Genomic DNA, 27,927 nt, shown 5'->3' with positions numbered 1-27,927 from the left:
ACCCTAACGCTAACCCTAACCCTAACCCTAAACCCTAACACTAACCGAAACCCTAACCCTAAACACTTACCCTTACCCTGAATGCACTCGATTCTAACCCTAATCCTAAACCTACCCTTAAATGCACACTAACCCTAAATCTAACGCTAATCCAAACCCTAACCTTAACACTAACCCTATCCCTAACTGTAACCCTAATCCTAACACTACCCCTAACCGTAACCTAAACCCTAACGATAATCCTAAACCTAATACCAAATGCGCTCGATTGTAACCCTAAATCTAACCCTCGATTATAATGCTAACTGTAACCCTTACCATAACCCTAAACCTAAATCGAACCCTACCCGTAACCCTAAACATAACCCTACACCTAATCCTAACCCCAAATCGATTTTAACCCTAAACCTAACCCTAACCCTAAATATAACCCTCAATTCTAACCCTAAACTTAACAGTACATGCACTCGATTCTAACCCTAACCCTAACCCTAAAACTAACCCTGAACTCTAACCCTAACCCCAACCCAAACCCTCACAGTAACCTTAACACTAACTCTAACCCTAACCTTACTCCTAACTTTACCCCTAACCCTAACCCTAAATGCACTCGATTCTAACCGTAACCCTAACCCTAACCCTAAAGGCACGCTAACACTAGCCCAAACCATAACCCTAACCCTAACCCTAACTGAAACCCTAACCGTAACCCTAACCCTAACACTAAACCTAACCCTAACCCTAACCCTAAATATAACCCTCAATTCTAACCCTCAACTTAACAGTACATGCACTCGATTCTAACCCTAACCCTAAAGCTAACACTAACCCTTATCTTAATGTTGACGCTAAACTTAATCCTAACCCTAAATGCACTCGATTCTAACCCTAACCCTAAACCGAACCCTAAATGCACTCTAAGACTAACCCAAATACTAACCGTAACCCAAAGCATAACCCTCACCCTAAACACTAACGCTAACCCTAATCCTAACTGTGACCCTAACCCTAACCCTAAACCTAACCATAACCTTAACCCTAACGATAACCCTTACCCTAACCCTAAATGCACTCCCTTCTAACCCTAACACTAATCCTGACCCTAAATGCACTCTAACTTTAACCCTAAACCTCACCTTAAACCCAACTCTAACCATAACCCTAATCCTAACCCTAACCTGAAACCTAAATCTAACCCTAATCCTAACCCTAACCCTAAACCTAACCCTGAACCCTAACGCTAACCCTAACCCAAACCCTCACCGTAACCCTAACCCTAACTCTAACCCTAACCGTAACCCTAACTCTACCCCTAACTTTAACCCTAACCCTAACCCTAAATGCAATCGATTCTAACTGTAACCCTAACCTTAACCTTAAAGGCACTCTAACACTAGCCGAAACCCTGACCCTGACGCTAACCGTAATCCTAACCCTAAACCCTAACCCTAACCCAAACCCTATCTGTAACCCTAATCCTAAATTTCACCTTAACCCTAATCCTAAACCCGAACCCTAACCCTAAACCAAACCCTAAACCTAACCCTAACCCTTACTGTAACACTAACCCTAACACTTCCCCTAAAGGTACTCTTACCCAACCCTAAACCTAAACCTCACCCTAACACAGACCGTAACCGTAAACCCTAAGCCCGACATGCACTCGATTGTAACTCTAACCCTAAACCTACCCTTAAATGCACTCTAACCCTAACCCTAACACTAACACAAAACCTAACCCTAAACCCTAACCCTAACACTAAAGCAAACCCTGACCGTAACCCTAACCCTAACCCTAACCCTATACCAAACCCTAACCCTGACCCTAACCCCAAATGCACTATGAACCTAACCCTAACCTTACCCTAACCCTAAATTTAACCCTAAACCTAACCCTAACCCTAACACTAAACCTAGCCCTAACCCTAACCCTAAATATAACCCTCAATTCTAACCCTAAACTTAACAGTACATGCACTCGATTCTAACCCTAACCCTAACCCTAAAACTAACCCTGAACCCTAACCCTAACCCTGACCCAAACCCTCACAGTAACCCTAACACTAAATATGACCCTAACCTTAATCCTAACTTTAACCCTAACCCTAACCCTAAATGCACTCGATTCTAACCGTAACCCTAACCCTAACCCTAAAGGCACGCTAACACTAGCCCAAACCATAACCCTAACCCTAACCCTAACTGAAACCCTAACCGTAACCCTAACCCTAACCCTAAACTTATACCAAACCATAACCCTAACCCTAACCCTAAATGCACTCGATTCTAACCCTAACCCTAAACCGAACCCTAAATGCACTCTAAGACTCACTCAAATCCTAACCCTAACCCAAAGCATAACCCTCACCCTAAACACTAACCCTAACCCTAATCCTAACTGTGACCCTAACCCTAACCCTAAACCTAACCATAACCTTAACCCTAACGATAACCCTTACCCTAACCCTAAATGCACTCCCTTCTAACCCTAACACTAATCCTGACCCTAAATGCACTCTAACTTTAACCCTAAACCTCACCTTAAACCCAACTCTAACCATAACCCTAATCCTAACCCTAACCTGAAACCTACATCTAACCCTAATCCTAACCCTAACCCTAAACCTAACCCTGAACCCTAATGCTAACCCAAACCCAAACCCTCACTGTAACCCTAACCCTAACTCTAACCCTAACCCTAACCCTAACTCTACCCCTAACTTTAACCCTAACCCTAACCCTAAATGCAATCGATTCTAACTGTAACCCTAACCTTTACCTTAAAGGAACTCTAACACTAGTCGAAACCCTAAACCTGACCCTAACCGTAATACTAACCCTAAACCCTAACCCTAACCCAAACCCTATCTGTAACCCTAATCCTAAATTTAACCTTAACCCTAACCCGAAACCCGAACCCTAACCCGAAACCAAACCGGAAACCTAACCCTAACCCTTACTGTAACACTAACCCTAACACTACCCCTAAATGCACTCTTACCCTAACCCTAAACCTAAACGTCAACCTAACCCAAACCGTAACCCTAAACCCTAACCCCGACATGCAATCGATTCTAACTATAACCCTAAACCTACCCTTAAATGCACTCTAAACCTAACCCTAACCCTAACCCTAAACCCTAACCCTAACAATAAACCAAACCCTGACCATAACCCTAACCCTAACCCTAAACTTATACCAAACCATAACCCTAACCCTAACCCTAAATGCACTCTGAACCTAACCCTAACCTTACCCCAACCCTAAACTTAACCCTAAACCTAACCCTAACCCTAACGCTAACCCTAACCCTAACCCTAACCCTAAATATAACCCTCAACTTAACAGTACATGCACTCGATTCTAACCCTAACCCTAAAGCTAACACTTACCCTTATCTTAATGTTGACGGTAAACTTAACCCTAACCCTACATGCACTCGATTCTAACCCTAACCCTAAACCGAACGCTAAATACACTCTAAGAATAACCCAAATCCTAACCCTAACCCAAAGCATAACCCTAAACCTATACCCTAACCCTAACCCTAATCATAACTGTGACCCTAACCCTAACCTTAAACCTAACCATTACCTTAACCCTAACGATAACCCTTACCCTAACCCTAAATGCACTCCCTTCTGACCCTAACACTAATCCTGACCTTAAATGCACTCTAACCCTAACCCTAAACCTAACCTTAAACCTAACTCTAAGCATAACACTAATACTAACCCTAACCTGAAACCTAAATTTAGCCCTAATCCTAACCCTAACCCTAACCCTAACTTTAACCCTAACCCTAACCCTAACCCTAAATCCTAACCCCAAATCGATTCTAACCCTAACCCTAACCCTAACGCTAACCCTAAATGCACTCGATTCTAACAGTAACCGTAACCCTAACCCTAAAGGCACGCTAACACTTGCCCAAACCATAACCCTAACCCTAACCCTAACTGAAACCCTAACCGTAACCCTAACCCTAACACTAAACCTAACCCTAAATATAACCCTCAATTCTAACCCTAAACTTAACAGTATATGCACTAGATTCTAACCCTAACCCTAACCCTAACCCTAAAACTAACCCTGAACCCTAACCCTAACCCTGACCCAAACCCTCACAGTAACCCTAACACTAACTCTGACCCTAACCTTACTCCTAACTTTAACCCTAACCCTAACCCTAAATGCACTCGATTCTAACCGTAACCGTAACCCTAACCCTAAAGGTGTGCTAACACTAGCCCAAACCATAACCCTAACCTTAACCCTAACTGACACCCTAACCGTAACCCTAACCCTAACACTAAACTTAACCCTAACCCTAACCCTAAATATAACCCTCAATTCTAACCCTCAACTTAACAGTACATGCACTCGATTCTAACCCTAACCCTAAAGCTAACACTAACCCTTCTCTTAATGTTGACGCTAAACTTAACCCTAACCCTAAATGCACTCGATTCTAACCCTAACCCTAAACCGAACCCTAAATGCACTCCAAGACTAACCCAAATACTAACCGTAACCCAAAGCATAACCCTCACCCTAAACACTAACCCTAACCCTAATCCTAACTGTGACCCTAACCCTAACCCTAAACCTAACCATAACCTTAACCCTAACGATAACCCTTACCCTAACCCTAAATGCACTCCCTTCTAACCCTAACACTAATCCTGACCCTAAATGCACTCTAACTTTAACCCTAAACCTCACCTTAAACCCAACTCTAACCAAAACCCTAATCCTAACCCTAACCTGAAACCTAAATCTAACCCTAATCCTAACCCTAACCCTAAACCTAACCCTGAACCCTAACGCTAACCCTAACCCAAACCCTCACCGTAACCCTAACCCTAACTCTAACCCTAACCGTAACCCTAACTCTACCCCTAACTTTAACCCTAACCCTAACCCTAAATGCAATCGATTCTAACTGTAACCCTAACCTTAACCTTAAAGGCACTCTAACACTAGCCGAAACCCTAACCCTGACCCTAACCGTAATCCTAACCCTAAACCCTAACCCTAACCCAAACCCTATCTGTAACCCTAATCCTAAACTTCACCTTAACCCTAATCCTAAACCCAAACCCTAACCCTAAACCAAACCCTAAACCTAACCCTAACCTTTACTGTAACACTAACCCTAACACTTCCCCTAAAGGCACTCTTACCCTAACCCTAAACCTAAACCTCACCCTAACACAGACCGTAACCGTAAACCCTAAGCCCGACATGCACTCGATTCTAACTCTAACCCTAAACCTACCCTTAAATGCACTCTAACCCTAACCCTAACACTAACACAAAACCTAACCCTAAACCCTAACCCTAACACTAAAGCAAACCCTGACCGTAACCCTAACCCTAACCGTAACCCTATACCAAACCCTAACCCTGACCCTAACCCCAAATGCACTATGAACCTAACCCTAACCTTACCCTAACCCTAAACTTAACCCTAAACCTAACCCTAACCCTAACACTAAACCTAGCCCTAACCCTAACCCTAAATATAACCCTCAATTCTAACCCTAAACTTAACAGTACATGCACTCGATTCTAACCCTAACCCTAAAGCTAACACTTACCCTTATCTTAATGTTGACGGTAAACTTAACCCTAACCCTACATGCACTCGATTCTAACCCTAACCCTAAACCGAACCCTAAATACACTCTAAGAATAACCCAAATCCTAACCCTAACCCAAAGCATAACCCTAACCCTATACCCTAACCCTAACCCTAATCTTAACTGTGACCCTAACCCTAACCTTAAACCTAACCATTACCTTAACCCTAATGATAACCCTTACCCTAACCCTAAATGCACTCCCTTCTGACCCTAACACTAATCCTGACCTTAAATGCACTCTAACTCTAACCCTAAACCTAACCTTAAACCTAACTCTAAGCATAACCCTAATACTAACCCTAACCTGAAACCTAAATTTAGCCCTAATCCTGACCCTAACCCTAACCCTAACCCTAACTTTAACCCTAACCCTAACCCTAACCCTAAATCCTAACCCCAAATCGATTCTAACCCTAACCCTAACCCTAACCCTAAAACTAACCCTGAACTCTAACCCTAACTCCAACCCAAACCATCACAGTAACCCTAACACTAACTCTAACCCTAAACCTACTCTTAACTTTAACCCTAACGCTAACCCTAAATGTACTCGATTTTAACCGTAACCCTAACCTTAACCCTAAAGGCACGCTAACACTAGCCCAAACCATAACCCTAACCCTAAACCTAACTGAAACCCTAACCGTAACCCTACCCCTAACACTAAACCTAACCCTAAATATAACCCTCAATTCTAACCCTAAACTTAACAGTACATGCACTCGATTCTAACCCTAACCCTAACCCTAAAACTAACCCTGAACCCTAACCCTAACCCTGACCGAAACCCTCACAGTAACCCTAACACTAACTATGACCCTAACCTTAATCCTAACTTTAACCCTAACCCTAACCCTAAATGCACTCAATTCTAACCGTAACCCTAACCCTAACCCTAAAGGCACGCTAACACTAGCCCAAACCATAACCCTAACCCTAACCCTAACTGAAACCCTAACCGTAACCCTAACCCTAACCCTAAACTTATACCAAACCATAACCCTAACCCTAACCCTAAATGCACTCTTAACCTAACCCTAACCTTACCCCAACCCTAAACTTAACCCTAAACCTAACCCTAACCCTAACGCTAACCCTAACCCTAACCCTAAACCCTAACGCTAACACTAACCGAAACCCTCACCCTAAACACTTACCCTTACCTTGAATGCACTCGATTCTAACCCTAACCCTAAACCTACCCTTAAATGCACTCTAACCCTAACTCTAACGCTAATCCAAACCCTAACCTTAACCCTAACCCTATCCCTAACTGTAACCCTAATCCTAACCCTACCCCTAACCATAACCTAAACCCTAATGATAATCCTAAACCTAATACTAAATGCGCTCGATTGCAACCCTAACCCTAACCCTCGATTATAATGCTAACTGTAACCCTTACCATAACCCTAAATCTCAATCTAACCCTACCCGTAACCCTAAACATAACCCTACACCTAATCCTAACCCCAAATCGATTCTAACCCTAACCCTAACCCTAACCCTAAAACTAACCCTGAACTCTAACCCTAACCCTAACCCAAACCCTCACAGTAACCCTAACACTAACTCCAACCCTAACCTTACTCCTAACTTTAACCCTAACCCTAACCCTAAATGCATTCGATTCTAACGGTAACCCTAACCCTAACCCTAAAGGCACGCTAACACTAGCCCAACCCATAACCCTAACCCTGACCCTAACCGAAACCCTCACCGTAACCCTAACCCTAACACTAAACCTAACCCTAACCCTAACCCTAAATATAACCTTCAATTCTAACCCTAAACTTAACAGTACATGCATTCGATTCTAACACTAACCCTAATCCTAACCCTAACCCTAAAACTAACCCTGAACCCTAACCCTAACCCTAACCCAAACCCTCACAGTAACCCTAACACTAACTCTAAACCTAACCTTACTTCTAACTTTAACCCTAACCCTAACCCTACATGCACTCGATTCTAACCGTAACCCTAACCCAACCCTAAAGGCACGCTAACACTAGTCCAAACCATAACCCTAACCCTAACCCTAATGGAAACCCTAACCGTAACCCTAACCCTAACACTAACCCTAACCCTAACCCTAACCCTAAATATAACCCTCAACTTAACAGTACATGCACTCAATTCTAACCCTAACCCTAAAGCTAACACTTACCCTTATCTTAATGTTGACGGTAAACTTAACCCTAACCCTAAATGCACTCGATTCTAACCCTAACCCTAAACCGAACCCTCAATACACTCTAAGAATAACCCAAATCCTAACGCTAACACAAAGCATAACCCAAACCCTAAACCCTAACCCTAACCCTAATCATAACTGTGACCCTAACCCTAACCCTAAACCTAACCATAACCTTAACCCTAACGATAAGCCTTACCCTAACCCTAAATGCACTCCCTTCTAACACTAGCACTAATCCTGACCCCAAATGCACTCTAACTCTAACCTTAAACCTATCCTTAAACCTAACTCTAACCATAACCCTAATCCTAACCCTAACCTGAAACCTAAATTTAGCCCTAATCCTAACCCTAACCCTAACCTTAACCCTAACTTTAACCCTAACCCTAACCCTAACCCTAACCCTAAATCCTAACCCCAAATCGATTCTAACCCTAACCCTAACCCTAACCCTAAAACTAACCCTGAACTCAAACCCTAACCCCAACCCAAACCATCACAGTAACCTTAACAGTAACTCTAACCCTAACCCTACTCTTAACTTTAACCCTAACGCTAACCCTAAATGCACTCGATTCTAACCGTAACCATAACCCTAACCCTAAAGGCACGCTAACACTAGCCCAAACCATAATCCTAACCCTAACCCTAACTGAAACCCTAACCGTAACCCTAACCCTAACACTAAACCTAACCCTAAATATAACCCTCAATTCTAACCCTAAATTTAACAGTACATGCACTCGATTCTAACCCTAACCCTAACCCTAAAACTAACCCTGAACCCTAACCCTAACCCTGACCCAAACCCTCACAGTAACCCTAACACTAACTCTGACCCTAACCTTACTCCTAACTTTAACCCTAAGCCTAACCCTAATTGCACTCGATTCTAACCGTAACCCTAATCCTAACCCTAAAGGCACGCTAACACTAGCCCAAACGATAACCCTAACAATAACCCTAACTGAAACCCTAACCGTAACCCTAACCCTAACACTAAACCTAACCCTAAATATAACCCTCAATTCTAACCCAAAACTTAACAGTACATGCACTCGATTATAACCCTAACCCTAACCCTAACCCTAACCCTAAAACTAACCCTGAATTCTAACCCTAAGCCCAACCCAAACCCTCACAGTAACCTTAACACTAACTCTAACCCTAACCTTTCTCCTAACTTTACCCCTAACCCTAACCCTAAATGCACTCGATTCTAACCGTAACCCTAACCCTAACCCTAAAGGCACGCTAACACTAGCCCAAACCATAACCCTAACCCTAACCCTAACTGAAACCTTAACTTTAACCCTAACCCTAACACTAAACCTAACCGTAACCCTAACCCTAAATATAACCCTCAATTCTAACCCTAAACTTAACAGTACATGCACTCGATTCTAACCCTAACCCTAAAGCTAACACTAACCCTTATCTTAATGTTGACGCTAAACTTAACCCTAAACCTAAATGCACTCGATTCTAACCCTAACCCTAAACCGAACCCTATATGCACTCTAAGACTAACCCAAATACTAACCGTAACCCAAAGCATAACCCTCACGCTAAACACTAACCCTAACCCTAATCCTAACTGTGACCCTAACCCTAACCCTAAACCTAAACATAACCTTAACCCTAACGATAACCCTTACCCTAACCCTAAATGCACTCCCTTCTAACCCTAACACTAATCCTGACCCTAAATGCACTCTAACTTTAACCCTAAACCTCACCTTAAACCCAACTCTAACCATTACCCTAATCCTAACCCTAACCTGAAACCTAAATCTAACCCTAATCCTAACCCTAACCCTAAACCTAACCCTGAACCCTAACGCTAACCCTAACCCAAACCCTCACCGTAACCCTAACCCTAACTCTAACCCTAACCCTAACCCTAACTCTACCCCTAACTTTAACCCTAACCCTAACCCTAAATGCAATCGATTCTAACTGTAACCCTAACCTTAACCTTAAAGGCACTCTAACACTAGCCGAAACCCTAACCCTGACCCTAACCGTAATCCTAACCCTAAACCCTAACCCTAACCCAAACCCTATCTGTAACCCTAATCCTAAATTTCACCTTAACCCTAACCCTAAACCCGAACCCTAACCATAAACCAAACTCTAAACCTAACCCTAACCCTTACTGTATCACTAACCCTAACACTTCCCCTAAAGGCACTCTTACCCTAACCCTAAACCTAAACCTCACCCTAACACAGACCGTAACCGTAAACCCTAAGCCCGACATGCACTCGATTCTAACTCTAACCCTAAACCTACCCTTAAATGCACTCTAACCCTAACCCTAACACTAACACAAAACCTAAACCTAAACCTTAACCCTAACACTAAAGCAAACCCTGACCGTAACCCTAACCCTTACCCTAACCCTATACCAAACACTAACCCTGACCCCAACCCCAAATGCACTATAAACCTAACCCTAACCTTACCCTAACCCTAAACTTAACCCTAAACCTAAACCTAACCCTAACACTAAACCTAGCCCTAACCCTAACCCTAAATATAACCCTCAATTCTAACCCTAAACTTAACAGTACATGCACTGGATTCTAACCCTAACCCTAAAGCTAACACTAACCCTTATCTTAATGTTGACGCTAAACTTAACCCTAACCCTAAATGCACTCGATTCTAACCCTAACCCTAAACCGAACCCTAAATGCACTCTAAGACTAACTCAAATCCTAACCCTAACCCAAAGCATAACCCTCACCCTAAACACTAACCCTAACCCTAATCCTAACTGTGACCCTAACCCTAACCCTAAACCTAACCATAACCTTAACCCTAACGATAACCCTTACCCTAACCCTAAATGCACTCCCTTCTAACCCTAACACTAATCCTGACCCTAAATGCACTCTAACTCTAACCCTAAACCTAACCTTAAACCTAAATCTAACCATAACCCTAATCCTAACCTTAACCTGAAACCTAAATCTAACCCCAATCCTAACCATAACCCTAAACCTAACCCTGAACCCTAACGCTAACCCTAACCCAAACCCTCACAGTAACCCTAACACTAACTCCAACCCTAACCTTACTCCTAACTTTAACCCTAACCCTAACCCTAAATGCATTCGATTCTAACGGTAACCCTAACCCTAACCCTAAAGGCACGCTAACACTAGCCCAACCCATAACCCTAACCCTGACCCTAACCGAAACCCTCACCGTAACCCTAACCCTAACACTAAACCTAACCCTAACCCTAACCCTAAATATAACCTTCAATTCTAACCCTAAACTTAACAGTACATGCATTCGATTCTAACACTAACCCTAATCCTAACCCTAACCCTAAAACTAACCCTGAACCCTAACCCTAACCCTAACCCAAACCCTCACAGTAACCCTAACACTAACTCTAAACCTAACCTTACTTCTAACTTTAACCCTAACCCTAACCCTACATGCACTCGATTCTAACCGTAACCCTAACCCAACCCTAAAGGCACGCTAACACTAGTCCAAACCATAACCCTAACCCTAACCCTAATGGAAACCCTAACCGTAACCCTAACCCTAACACTAACCCTAACCCTAACCCTAACCCTAAATATAACCCTCAACTTAACAGTACATGCACTCAATTCTAACCCTAACCCTAAAGCTAACACTTACCCTTATCTTAATGTTGACGGTAAACTTAACCCTAACCCTAAATGCACTCGATTCTAACCCTAACCCTAAACCGAACCCTCAATACACTCTAAGAATAACCCAAATCCTAACGCTAACACAAAGCATAACCCAAACCCTAAACCCTAACCCTAACCCTAATCATAACTGTGACCCTAACCCTAACCCTAAACCTAACCATAACCTTAACCCTAACGATAAGCCTTACCCTAACCCTAAATGCACTCCCTTCTAACACTAGCACTAATCCTGACCCCAAATGCACTCTAACTCTAACCTTAAACCTATCCTTAAACCTAACTCTAACCATAACCCTAATCCTAACCCTAACCTGAAACCTAAATTTAGCCCTAATCCTAACCCTAACCCTAACCTTAACCCTAACTTTAACCCTAACCCTAACCCTAACCCTAACCCTAAATCCTAACCCCAAATCGATTCTAACCCTAACCCTAACCCTAACCCTAAAACTAACCCTGAACTCAAACCCTAACCCCAACCCAAACCATCACAGTAACCTTAACAGTAACTCTAACCCTAACCCTACTCTTAACTTTAACCCTAACGCTAACCCTAAATGCACTCGATTCTAACCGTAACCATAACCCTAACCCTAAAGGCACGCTAACACTAGCCCAAACCATAATCCTAACCCTAACCCTAACTGAAACCCTAACCGTAACCCTAACCCTAACACTAAACCTAACCCTAAATATAACCCTCAATTCTAACCCTAAATTTAACAGTACATGCACTCGATTCTAACCCTAACCCTAACCCTAAAACTAACCCTGAACCCTAACCCTAACCCTGACCCAAACCCTCACAGTAACCCTAACACTAACTCTGACCCTAACCTTACTCCTAACTTTAACCCTAAGCCTAACCCTAATTGCACTCGATTCTAACCGTAACCCTAATCCTAACCCTAAAGGCACGCTAACACTAGCCCAAACGATAACCCTAACAATAACCCTAACTGAAACCCTAACCGTAACCCTAACCCTAACACTAAACCTAACCCTAAATATAACCCTCAATTCTAACCCAAAACTTAACAGTACATGCACTCGATTATAACCCTAACCCTAACCCTAACCCTAACCCTAAAACTAACCCTGAATTCTAACCCTAAGCCCAACCCAAACCCTCACAGTAACCTTAACACTAACTCTAACCCTAACCTTTCTCCTAACTTTACCCCTAACCCTAACCCTAAATGCACTCGATTCTAACCGTAACCCTAACCCTAACCCTAAAGGCACGCTAACACTAGCCCAAACCATAACCCTAACCCTAACCCTAACTGAAACCTTAACTTTAACCCTAACCCTAACACTAAACCTAACCGTAACCCTAACCCTAAATATAACCCTCAATTCTAACCCTAAACTTAACAGTACATGCACTCGATTCTAACCCTAACCCTAAAGCTAACACTAACCCTTATCTTAATGTTGACGCTAAACTTAACCCTAAACCTAAATGCACTCGATTCTAACCCTAACCCTAAACCGAACCCTATATGCACTCTAAGACTAACCCAAATACTAACCGTAACCCAAAGCATAACCCTCACGCTAAACACTAACCCTAACCCTAATCCTAACTGTGACCCTAACCCTAACCCTAAACCTAAACATAACCTTAACCCTAACGATAACCCTTACCCTAACCCTAAATGCACTCCCTTCTAACCCTAACACTAATCCTGACCCTAAATGCACTCTAACTTTAACCCTAAACCTCACCTTAAACCCAACTCTAACCATTACCCTAATCCTAACCCTAACCTGAAACCTAAATCTAACCCTAATCCTAACCCTAACCCTAAACCTAACCCTGAACCCTAACGCTAACCCTAACCCAAACCCTCACCGTAACCCTAACCCTAACTCTAACCCTAACCCTAACCCTAACTCTACCCCTAACTTTAACCCTAACCCTAACCCTAAATGCAATCGATTCTAACTGTAACCCTAACCTTAACCTTAAAGGCACTCTAACACTAGCCGAAACCCTAACCCTGACCCTAACCGTAATCCTAACCCTAAACCCTAACCCTAACCCAAACCCTATCTGTAACCCTAATCCTAAATTTCACCTTAACCCTAACCCTAAACCCGAACCCTAACCATAAACCAAACTCTAAACCTAACCCTAACCCTTACTGTATCACTAACCCTAACACTTCCCCTAAAGGCACTCTTACCCTAACCCTAAACCTAAACCTCACCCTAACACAGACCGTAACCGTAAACCCTAAGCCCGACATGCACTCGATTCTAACTCTAACCCTAAACCTACCCTTAAATGCACTCTAACCCTAACCCTAACACTAACACAAAACCTAAACCTAAACCTTAACCCTAACACTAAAGCAAACCCTGACCGTAACCCTAACCCTTACCCTAACCCTATACCAAACACTAACCCTGACCCCAACCCCAAATGCACTATAAACCTAACCCTAACCTTACCCTAACCCTAAACTTAACCCTAAACCTAAACCTAACCCTAACACTAAACCTAGCCCTAACCCTAACCCTAAATATAACCCTCAATTCTAACCCTAAACTTAACAGTACATGCACTGGATTCTAACCCTAACCCTAAAGCTAACACTAACCCTTATCTTAATGTTGACGCTAAACTTAACCCTAACCCTAAATGCACTCGATTCTAACCCTAACCCTAAACCGAACCCTAAATGCACTCTAAGACTAACTCAAATCCTAACCCTAACCCAAAGCATAACCCTCACCCTAAACACTAACCCTAACCCTAATCCTAACTGTGACCCTAACCCTAACCCTAAACCTAACCATAACCTTAACCCTAACGATAACCCTTACCCTAACCCTAAATGCACTCCCTTCTAACCCTAACACTAATCCTGACCCTAAATGCACTCTAACTCTAACCCTAAACCTAACCTTAAACCTAAATCTAACCATAACCCTAATCCTAACCTTAACCTGAAACCTAAATCTAACCCCAATCCTAACCATAACCCTAAACCTAACCCTGAACCCTAACGCTAACCCTAACCCAAACCCTCACCGTAACCCTAACCCTAACTCTAAACCTAACCCTAACCCTAACTCTACCCCTAACTTTAACCCTAACCCAAACCATAAATGCAATCCATTCTTACTGTAACCTTAACCTTAACCTTAAAGGCACTCTAACACTAGCCGAAACCCTAACCCTGAGCCTAACCGTAGTCCTAACCCTAAACGCTAACCCTAACCCAAACCCTAGCTGTAACCCTAATCCTAAATTTAACCTTAACCCTAACCCTAAACCCGAACCCTAACCCTAAACCAAAACCTAAACCTAACCCTAACCCTTACTGTAACACTAACCCTAACACTACCCCTAAATGCACTCTTACCCTAACCCTAAACCTAAACCTCACCCTAACCCAAACCGTAACCCTAAACCCTAACCCCGAAATGCACTCAATTCTAACTCTAACCCTAAACCTACCCTTAAATGCACTCTAACCCTAACCCTAACCCTAACCCTAAATCTAACCCTAAACCCTAACCCTAACCCTAAACCAAACTCTGACCCTAACCCTAACCCTAACCCTAAACTTATACCAAACCCTAACACTAACCCTAACCCTAAATGCACTATGAACCTAACCCTAACCTTACCCCAACCCTAAACTTAACCCTAAACCTAACCCTAACCCTAAACACTTACCCTTACCCTGAATGCACTCGATTCTAACCCTAACCCTAAACCTACCCTTAAATGCACTCTAACCCTAACTCTAACGTTAATCCAAATTCTAACCTTAACCCTAACCCTATCCCTAACTGTAACCCTAATCCTAACCCTACACCTCACCGTAACCTAAACCCTAATGATAATCCTAAACCTAATACTAAATGCGCTCGATTGTAAACCTAACCCTAACCCTCGATTATAATGCTAACTGTAACCCTTACCATAACCCTAAACCTAAATCTAACCCTACCCGTAACCCTAAACATAACCCTACACCTAATCCTAACCCCAAATCGATTCTAACCCTAACCCTAACCCTAACCCTAAAACTAACCCTGAACTCTAACCCTAACCCTAACCCAAACCCTCACAGTAACCCTAACACTAACTCTAACCCTAACCTTACTCCTAACTTTAACCCTACCCCTAACCCTAAATGCGCTGGATTCTCACCGTAACCCTAACCCTAACCCTAAAGGCACGCTAACACTAGCCCAAACCATAACCCTAACCCTGACCCTAACCGAAACCCTCACGGTAACCCTAACCCTAACACTAAACCTAACCCTAACCCTAACCCTAAATATAACCCTCAATTCTAACCCTAAACTTAACAGTACATGCACTCGATTCTAACCCTAAACCTAATCCTAACCCTAACCCTAAAACTAACCCTGAACCCTAACCCTAACCCTAACTCAAACCCTCACAGTAACCTTAACACTAACTCTAACCCTAACCTTACTCCTAACTTTAACCCTAACCCTAACCCTACATGCACTCGATTCTAACCGTAACCTAACCCAACCCTAAAGGCACGCTAACACTAGCCCACACCATAACCCTAACCCTAACCCTAACCGAAACCCTAACCGTAACCCTAACCCTGACACTAAACCTAACACTAACCCTAACCCTAAATATAACCCTCAATTCTAACCCTAAACTTAACAGTACATGCACTCGATTCTAACCCTAACCCTAATCCTAACCCTAAATGCACTCTAACTCTAACCCTAAACCTAACCTTAAACCTAACTCTAACCATAACCCTAATCCTAACCCTAACCTGAAACCTAACTTTAACCCTAACCCTAACCTTAACCCTAACCCTAACCCTAACCTTAACCCTAAATCCTAACCCCAAATCGCTTCTAACCCTAACCCTAACCCTAACCCTAAAACTAACCCTGAACTCTAACCCTAACCCCAACCCAAACAATCACAGTAACCCTAACACTCACTCTAACCCTAACCCTACTCTTAACTTTAACCCTAACGCTAACCCTAAATGCACTCGATTATAACCGTAACCCTAACCCTACCCCTAAAGGCACGCTAACACTAGCCCAAACCATAACCCTAACCCTAACCCTAACTGAAACCCTAACCGTAACCCTAACCCTAACACTAAACCTAACCCTAAATATAACCCTGAATTCTAACCCTAAACTTAACAGTACATGCACTCGATTCTAACCCTAACCCTAAAGCTAACACTAACCCTTCTCTTAATGTTGACGCTAAACTTAACCCTAACCCTAAATGCACTCGATTCTAACCCTAACCCTAAACCGAAGCCTAAATGCACTCTAAGACTCACCCAAATCCTAACCGTAACCCAAAGCATAACCCTCACCCTAAACACTAACGCTAACCCTAATCCTAACTGTGACCCTAACCCTAACCCTAAACCTAACCATAACCTTAACCCTAACGATAACCCTTACCCTAACCCTAAATGCACTCCCTTCTAACCCTAACACTAATCCTGACCCTAAATGCACTCTAACTTTAACCCTAAACCTCACCTTAAACCCAACTCTAACCATAACCCTAATCCTAACCGTAACCTGAAACCTAAATCTAACCCTAATCCTAACCCTAACCCTAAAGCTAACCCTGAATCCTAACGCTAACCCAAACCCAAACCCTCACTGTAACCCTAACGCTAACTCTAACCCTAACCCTAACCCTAACTCTACCCCTAACTTTAACCCTAACCCTAACCCTAAATGCAATCGATTCTAACTGTAACCCTAACCTTAACCTTAAAGGAACTCTAACACTAGCCGAAACCCTAAACCTGACCCTAACCGTAATAGTAACCCTAAACCCTAACCCTAACCCAAACCCTATCTGTAACCCTAATCCTAAATTTAACCTTAACCCTAACCTGAAACCCGAACCCTAACCCGAAACCAAACCGTAAACCTAACCCTAACCCTTACTGTCACACTAACCCTAACACTACCCCTAAATGCACTCTTACCCTAACCCTAAACCTAAACGTCAACCTAACCCAAACCGTAACCCTAAACCCTAACCCCGACATGCAATCGATTCTAACTCTAACCCTAAACCTACCCTTAAATGCACTCTAAACCTAACCCTAACCCTAACCCTAAACCCTAACCCTAACAATAAACCAAACCCTGACCATAACCCTAACCCTAACCCTAAACTTATACCAAACCCTAACCCTAACCCTAACCCTAAATGCACTATGAACCTAACCCTAACCTTACCCCAACCCTAAACTTAACCCTAAACCTAACCCTAACCCTAACGCTAACCCTAACCCTAACCCTAAACCCTAACGCTAACACTAACCGAAACCCTCACCCTAAACACTTACCCTTACCCTGAATGCACTCGATTCTAACCCTAATCCTAAACCTACCCTTAAATGCACACTAACCCTAAATCTAACGCTAATCCAAACCCTAACCTTAACACTAACCCTATCCCTAACTGTAACCCTAATCCTTACCCTACCCCTAACCGAAACCTAAACCCTAAGGATAATCCTAAACCTAATACTAAATGCGCTCGATTGTAACCCTAAATCTAACCCTCGATTATAATGCTAACTGTAACCCTTACCATAACCCTAAACCTAAATCGAACCCTACCCGTAACCCTAAACATAACCCTACACCTAATCCTAACCCCAAATCGATTCTAACCCTAAACCTAACCCTAACCCTAAATATAACCCTGAATTCTAACCCTAAACTTAACAGTACATGCATTCGATTCTAACCCTAACCCTAATCCTTACTCTAACCCTAAAACTAACCCTGAACCCTAACCCTAACCCTAACCCAAACCCTCACAGTAACCCTAACACTAACTCTAACCCTAACCTTACTTCTAACTTTAACCCTAACCCTAACCCTACATGCACTCGATTCTAACCGTAACCCTAACCCAACCTTAAAGGCACGCTAACAATAGCCCAAACCATAACCCTAACCCTAACCCTAACCGAATCCCTAACCGTAACCCTAACCCTAACACTAAACCTAACCCTAACCCTAACCCTAAATATAACCGTCAATTCTAACCCTAAACTTAACAGTACATGCACTCGATTCTAACCCTAACCCTAAAGCTAACACTTACCCTTATCTTAATGTTGACGGTAAACTTAACCCTAACCCTACATGCACTCGATTCTAACCCTAACCCTAAACCGAACCCTAAATACACTCTAAGAATAACCCAAATCCTAAGCCTAACCCAAAGCATAACCCTAACCCTATACCCTAACCCTAACCCTAATCATAACTGTAACCCTAACCCTAACCTTAAACCTAACCATTACCTTAACCCTAACGATAACCCTTACCCTAACCCTAAATGCACTCACTTCTAACCCTAACACTAATCCTGACCTTAAATGCACTCTAACTCTAACCCTAAACCTAACCTTAAACCTAACTCTAAGCATAACCCTAATACTAACCCTAACCTGAAACCTAAATTTAGCCCTAATCCTAACCCTAACCCTAACCCTAACCCTAACTTTAACCCTAACCCTAACCCTAACCCTAAATCCTAACCCCAAATCGATTCTAACCCTAACCCTAACCCTAACCCTAAAACTAACCCTGAACCCTAACCCTAACCCTGACCCAAACCCTCACAGTAACCCTAACACTAACTCTGACCCTAACCTTACTCCTAACTTTAACCCTAACCCTAACCCTAAATGCACTCGATTCTAACCGTAACCGTAACCCTAACCCTAAAGGTGCGCTAACACTAGCCCAAACCATAACCCTAACCCTAAACCTAACTGACACCCTAACGATAACCCTAACCCTAACACTAAACCTAACCCTAACCCTAACCCTAAATATAACCCTCAATTCTAACCCTCAACTTAACAGTACATGCACTCGATTCTAACCCTAACCCTAAAGCTAACACTAACCCTTCTCTTAATGTTGACGCTAAACTTAACCCTAACCCTAAATGCACTCGATTCTAACCCTAACCCTAAACCGAACCCTAAATGCACTCTAAGACTAACCCAAATACTAACCGTAACCCAAAGCATAACCCTCACCCTAAACACTAACCCTAACCCTAATCCTAACTGTGACCCTAACCCTAACCCTAAACCTAACCATAACCTTAACCCTAACGATAACCCTTACCCTAACCCTAAATGCACTCCCTTCTAACCCTAACACTAATCCTGACCCTAAATGCACTCTAACTTTAACCCTAAACCTCACCTTAAACCCAACTCTAACCATAACCCTAATCCTAACCCTAACCTGAAACCTAAATCTAACCCTAATCCTAACCCTAACCCTAAACCTAACCCTGAACCCTAACGCTAACCCTAACCCAAACCCTCACCGTAACCCTAACCCTAACTCTAACCCTAACCGTAACCCTAACTCTACCCCTAACTTTAAACCCAACCCTAACCCTAAATGCAATCGATTCTAACTGTAACCCTAACCTTAACCTTAAAGGCACTCTAACACTAGCCGAAACCCTAACCCTGACCCTAACCGTAATCCTAACCCTAAACCCTAACCCTAACCCAAACCCTATCTGTAACCCTAATCCTAAATTTCACCTTAACCCTAACCCGAAACCCGAACCCTAACCCTAAACCAAACCCTAAACCTAACCCTAACCCTTACTGTAACACTAACCCTAACACTTCCCCTAAAGGCACTCTTACCCTAACCCTAAACCTAAACCTCACCCTAACACAGACCGTAACCGTAAACCCTAAGCCCGACATGCACTCGATTCTAACTCTAACCCTAAACCTACCCTTAAATGCACTCTAACCCTAACCCTAACACTAACACAAAACCTAACCCTAAACCCTAACCCTAACACTAAAGCAAACCCTGACCGTAACCCTAACCCTAACCGTAACCCTATACCAAACCCTAACCCTGACCCTAACCCCAAATGCACTATGAACCTAACCCTAACCTTACCCTAACCCTAAACTTAACCCTAAACCTAACCCTAACCCTAACACTAAACCTAGCCCTAACCCTAACCCTAAATATAACCCTCAATTCTAACCCTAAACTTAACAGTACATGCACTCGATTATAACCCTAACCCTAACCCTAACCCTAACCCTAACCCTAACCCTAAAACTAACCCTGAACCCTAACCCTAACCCTGACCCAAACCCTCACAGTAACCCTAACACTAACTCTGACCCTAACCTTACTCCTAACTTTAACCCTAACCCTAACCCTGAATGCACTCGATTCTAACCGTAACCCTAACCCTAACCCTAAAGGCATGCTAACACTAGCCCAAACCATAACCCTAACCCTAACCCTAACTGAAACCCTAACCGTAACCCTAACCCTAACCCTAAACTTATACCAAACCCTAACCCTAACCCTAACCCTAAATGCACTCTGAACCTAACCCTAACCTTACCCCAACCCTAAACTTAACCCTAAACCTAACCCTAACCCTAACGCTAACCCTAACCCTAACCCTAAACCCTAACGCTAACACTAACCGAAACCCTCACCCTAAACACTTACCCTTACCTTGAATGCACTCGATTCTAACCCTAACCCTAAACCTACCCTTAAATGCACTCTAACCCTAACTCTAACGCTAATCCAAACCCTAACCTTAACCCTAACCCTATCCCTAACTGTAACCCTAATACTAACCCTACCCCTAACCGTAACCTAAACCCTAATGATAATCCTAAACCTAATACTAAATGTGCCCGATTGTAACCCTAACCGTAACCCTCGATTATAATGCTAACTGTAACCCTTACCATAACCCTAAATCTAAATCTAACCCTACCCGTAACCCTAAACATAACCCTACACCTAATCCTAACCCCAAATCGATTCTAACCCTAACCCTAACCCTAACCCTAAAACTAACCCTGAACTCTAACCCTAACCCTAACCCAAACCCTCACAGTAACCCTAACACTAACTCCAACCCTAACCTTACTCCTAACTTTAACCCTAACCCTAACCCTAAATGCATTCGATTCTAACGGTAACCCTAACCCTAACCCTAAAGGCACGCTAACACTAGCCCAAACCATAACCCTAACCCTGACCCTAACCGAAACCCTCACCGTAACCCTAACCCTAACACTAAATCTAACCCTAACCCTAACCCTAAATATAACCCTCAATTGTAACCCTAAACTTAACAGTACATGCATTCGATTCTAACCCTAACCCTAATCCTAACCCTAACCCTAAAACTAACCCTGAACCCTAACCCTAACCCTAACCCAAACCCTCACAGTAACCCTAACACTAACTCTAACCCTAACCTTACTCCTAACTTTAACCCTAACCCTAACCCTACATGCACTCGATTCTAACCGTAACCCTAACCCAACCCTAAAGGCACGCTAACACTAGTCCAAACCATAACCCTAACCCTGACCATAACCGAAACCCTAACCGTAACCCTAACCCTAACACTAAACCTAACCCTAACCCTAACCCTAAATATAACCCTCAACTTAACAGTACATGCACTCGATTCTAACCCTAACCCTAAAGCTAACACTAACCCTTATCTTAATGTTGACGGTAAACTTAACCCTAACCCTAAATGCACTCGATTCTAACCCTAACCCTAAACCGAACCCTAAATACACTCTAAGAATAACCCAAATCCTAACGCTAACACAAAGCATAACCCTAACCCTAAACCCTAACCCTAACCGTAATCGTAACTGTGACCCTAACCCTAACCCTAAAGCTAACCATAACCTTAACCCTCACGATAACCCTTACCCTAACCCTAAATGCACTCTCTTCTAACACTAACATTAATCCTGACCCTAAATGCACTCTAACTCTAACCCTAAACCTAACCTTAAACCTAACTCTAACCATAACCCTAATCCTAACCCTAACCTGAAACCTAAATTTAGCCCTAATCCTAACCCTAACCCTAACCCTAACTTTAACCCTAACCCTAACCCTAACCCTAACCCTAAATCCTAACGCCAAATCGATTCTAACCCTAACCCTAACCCTAACCCTAAAACTAACCCTGAACTCAAACCCTAACCCCAACCCAAACCATCACAGTAACCGTAACACTAACTCTAACCCTAACCCTACTCTTAACTTTAACCCTAACGCTAACCCTAAATGCACTCGATTCTAACCGTAACCGTAACCCTAACCCTAAAGGCACGCTAACACTTGCCCAAACCATAACCCTAACCCTAACCCTAACTGAAACCCTAACCGTAACCCTAACCCTAACACTAAACCTAACCCTAAATATAACCCTCAATTCTAACCCTAAACTTAACAGTATATGCACTAGATTCTAACCCTAACCCTAACCCTGACCCAAACCCTCACAGTAACCCTAACACTAACTCTGACCCTAACCTTACTCCTAACTTTAACCCTAACCCTAACCCTAAATGCACTTGATTCTAACCGTAACCGTAACCCTAACCCTAAAGGTGTGCTAACACTAGCCCAAACCATAACCCTAACCTTAACCCTAACTGACACCCTAACCGTAACCCTAACCCTAACACTAAACCTAACCCTAACCCTAACCCTAAATATAACCCTCAATTCTAACCCTAAACTTAACAGTACATGCACTCGATTCTAACCCTAACCCTAACCCTAACCCTAACCCTAAAACTAACCCTGAACTCTAACCCTAACCCCAACCCAACCCTCACAGTAACCTTAACACTAACTCTAACCCTAACCTTACTCCTAACTTTACCCCTAACCCTAACCCTAAATGCACTCGATTCTAACCGTAACCCTAACCCTAACCCTAAAGGCACGCTAACACTACCCCAAACCATAACCCTAACCCTAACCCTAACTGAAACCCTAACCGTAACCGTAACCCTAACACTAAACCTAACCCTAACCCTAACCCTAAATATAACCCTCAATTCTAACCCTCAACTTAACAGTACATGCACTCGATTCTAACCCTAACCCTAAAGCTAACACTAACCCTTATCTTAATGTTGACGCTAAACTTAACCCTAAACCTAAATGCACTCGATTCTAACCCTAACCCTAAACCGAACCCTATATGCACTCTAAGACTAACCCAAATACTAACCGTAACCCAAAGCATAACCCTCACGCTAAACACTAACCCTAACCCTAATCCTAACTGTGACCCTAACCCTAACCCTAAACCTAAACATAACCTTAACCCTAACGATAACCCTTACCCTAACCCTAAATGCACTCCCTTCTAACCCTAACACTAATCCTGACCCTAAATGCACTCTAACTTTAACCCTAAACCTCACCTTAAACCCAACTCTAACCATTACCCTAATCCTAACCCTAACCTGAAACCTAAATCTAACCCTAATCCTAACCCTAACCCTAAACCTAACCCTGAACCCTAACGCTAACCCTAACCCAAACCCTCACCGTAACCCTAACCCTAACTCTAACCCTAACCCTAACCCTAACTCTACCCCTAACTTTAACCCTAACCCTAACCCTAAATGCAATCGATTCTAACTGTAACCCTAACCTTAACCTTAAAGGCACTCTAACACTAGCCGAAACCCTAACCCTGACCCTAACCGTAATCCTAACCCTAAACCCTAACCCTAACCCAAACCCTATCTGTAACCCTAATCCTAAATTTCACCTTAACCCTAACCCTAAACCCGAACCCTAACCATAAACCAAACTCTAAACCTAACCCTAACCCTTACTGTATCACTAACCCTAACACTTCCCCTAAAGGCACTCTTACCCTAACCCTAAACCTAAACCTCACCCTAACACAGACCGTAACCGTAAACCCTAAGCCCGACATGCACTCGATTCTAACTCTAACCCTAAACCTACCCTTAAATGCACTCTAACCCTAACCCTAACACTAACACAAAACCTAAACCTAAACCTTAACCCTAACACTAAAGCAAACCCTGACCGTAACCCTAACCCTTACCCTAACCCTATACCAAACACTAACCCTGACCCCAACCCCAAATGCACTATAAACCTAACCCTAACCTTACCCTAACCCTAAACTTAACCCTAAACCTAAACCTAACCCTAACACTAAACCTAGCCCTAACCCTAACCCTAAATATAACCCTCAATTCTAACCCTAAACTTAACAGTACATGCACTGGATTCTAACCCTAACCCTAAAGCTAACACTAACCCTTATCTTAATGTTGACGCTAAACTTAACCCTAACCCTAAATGCACTCGATTCTAACCCTAACCCTAAACCGAACCCTAAATGCACTCTAAGACTAACTCAAATCCTAACCCTAACCCAAAGCATAACCCTCACCCTAAACACTAACCCTAACCCTAATCCTAACTGTGACCCTAACCCTAACCCTAAACCTAACCATAACCTTAACCCTAACGATAACCCTTACCCTAACCCTAAATGCACTCCCTTCTAACCCTAACACTAATCCTGACCCTAAATGCACTCTAACTCTAACCCTAAACCTAACCTTAAACCTAAATCTAACCATAACCCTAATCCTAACCTTAACCTGAAACCTAAATCTAACCCCAATCCTAACCATAACCCTAAACCTAACCCTGAACCCTAACGCTAACCCTAACCCAAACCCTCACCGTAACCCTAACCCTAACTCTAAACCTAACCCTAACCCTAACTCTACCCCTAACTTTAACCCTAACCCAAACCATAAATGCAATCCATTCTTACTGTAACCTTAACCTTAACCTTAAAGGCACTCTAACACTAGCCGAAACCCTAACCCTGAGCCTAACCGTAATCCTAACCCTAAACGCTAACCCTAACCCAAACCCTAGCTGTAACCCTAATCCTAAATTTAACCTTAACCCTAACCCTAAACCCGAACCCTAACCCTAAACCAAAACCTAAACCTAACCCTAACCCTTACTGTAACACTAACCCTAACACTACCCCTAAATGCACTCTTACCCTAACCCTAAACCTAAACCTCACCCTAACCCAAACCGTAACCCTAAACCCTAACCCCGAAATGCACTCGATTCTAACTCTAACCCTAAACCTACCCTTAAATGCACTCTAACCCTAACCCTAACCCTAACCCTAAATCTAACCCTAAACCCTAACCCTAACCCTAAACCAAACTCTGACCCTAACCCTAACCCTAACCCTAACCTTATACCAAACCCTAACACTAACCCTAACCCTAAATGCACTATGAACCTAACCCTAACCTTACCCCAACCCTAAACTTAACCCTAAACCTAACCCTAACCCTAAACACTTACCCTTACCCTGAATGCACTCGATTCTAACCCTAACCCTAAACCTACCCTTAAATGCACTCTAACCCTAACTCTAACGTTAATCCAAATTCTAACCTTAACCCTAACCCTATCCCTAACTGTAACCCTAATCCTAACCCTACACCTCACCGTAACCTAAACCCTAATGAAAATCCTAAACCTAATACTAAATGCGCTCGATTGTAAACCTAACCCTAACCCTCGATTATAATGCTAACTGTAACCCTTACCATAACCCTAAACCTAAATCTAACCCTACCCGTAACCCTAAACATAACCCTACACCTAATCCTAACCCCAAATCGATTCTAACCCTAACCCTAACCCTAACCCTAAAACTAACCCTGAACTCTAACCCTAACCCTAACCCAAACCCTCACAGTAACCCTAACACTAACTCTAACCCTAACCTTACTCCTAACTTTAACCCTACCCCTAACCCTAAATGCGCTGGATTCTCACCGTAACCCTAACCCTAACCCTAAAGGCACGCTAACACTAGCCCAAACCATAACCCTAACCCTGACCCTAACCGAAACCCTCACGGTAACCCTAACCCTAACACTAAACCTAACCCTATCCCTAACCCTAAATATAACCCTCAATTCTAACCCTAAACTTAACAGTACATGCACTCGATTCTAACCCTAAACCTAATCCTAACCCTAACCCTAAAACTAACCCTGAACCCTAACCCTAACCCTAACTCAAACCCTCACAGTAACCTTAACACTAACTCTAACCCTAACCTTACTCCTAACTTTAACCCTAACCCTAACCCTACATGCACTCGATTCTAACCGTAACCTAACCCAACCCTAAAGGCACGCTAACACTAGCCCACACCATAACCCTAACCCTAACCCTAACCGAAACCCTAACCGTAACCCTAACCCTGACACTAAACCTAACACTAACCCTAACCCTAAATATAACCCTCAATTCTAACCCTAAACTTAACAGTACATGCACTCGATTCTAACCCTAACCCTAATCCTAACCCTAAATGCACTCTAACTCTAACCCTAAACCTAACCTTAAACCTAACTCTAACCATAACCCTAATCCTAACCCTAACCTGAAACCTAACTTTAACCCTAACCCTAACCTTAACCCTAACCCTAACCCTAACCTTAACCCTAAATCCTAACCCCAAATCGCTTCTAACCCTAACCCTAACCCTAACCCTAAAACTAACCCTGAACTCTAACCCTAACCCCAACCCAAACCATCACAGTAACCCTAACACTCACTCTAACCCTAACCCTACTCTTAACTTTAACCCTAACGCTAACCCTAAATGCACTCGATTATAACCGTAACCCTAACCCTACCCCTAAAGGCACGCTAACACTAGCCCAAACCATAACCCTAACCCTAACCCTAACTGAAACCCTAACCGTAACCCTAACCCTAACACTAAACCTAACCCTAAATATAACCCTGAATTCTAACCCTAAACTTAACAGTACATGCACTCGATTCTAACCCTAACCCTAAAGCTAACACTAACCCTTATCTTAATGTTGACCTTAAACTTAACCCTAACCCTAAATGCACTCGATTCTAACCCTAACCCTAAACCGAAGCCTAAATGCACTCTAAGACTCACCCAAATCCTAACCGTAACCCAAAGCATAACCCTCACCCTAAACACTAACGCTAACCCTAATCCTAACTGTGACCCTAACCCTAACCCTAAACCTAACCATAACCTTAACCCTAACGATAACCCTTACCCTAACCCTAAATGCACTCCCTTCTAACCCTAACACTAATCCTGACCCTAAATGCACTCTAACTTTAACCCTAAACCTCACCTTAAACCCAACTCTAACCATAACCCTAATCCTAACCCTAACCTGAAACCTAAATCTAACCCTAATCCTAACCCTAACCCTAAAGCTAACCCTGAATCCTAACGCTAACCCAAACCCAAACCCTCACTGTAACCCTAACGCTAACTCTAACCCTAACCCTAACCCTAACTCTACCCCTAACTTTAACCCTAACCCTAACCCTAAATGCAATCGATTCTAACTGTAACCCTAACCTTAACCTTAAAGGAACTCTAACACTAGCCGA

The sequence above is a fragment of the Notamacropus eugenii genome, chromosome 4 (genome assembly GCF_028372415.1).
Source record: "Notamacropus eugenii isolate mMacEug1 chromosome 4, mMacEug1.pri_v2, whole genome shotgun sequence".
NCBI lineage: Eukaryota > Metazoa > Chordata > Mammalia > Diprotodontia > Macropodidae > Notamacropus > Notamacropus eugenii.
Note: the sequence above shows the minus strand (reverse complement) of the source record.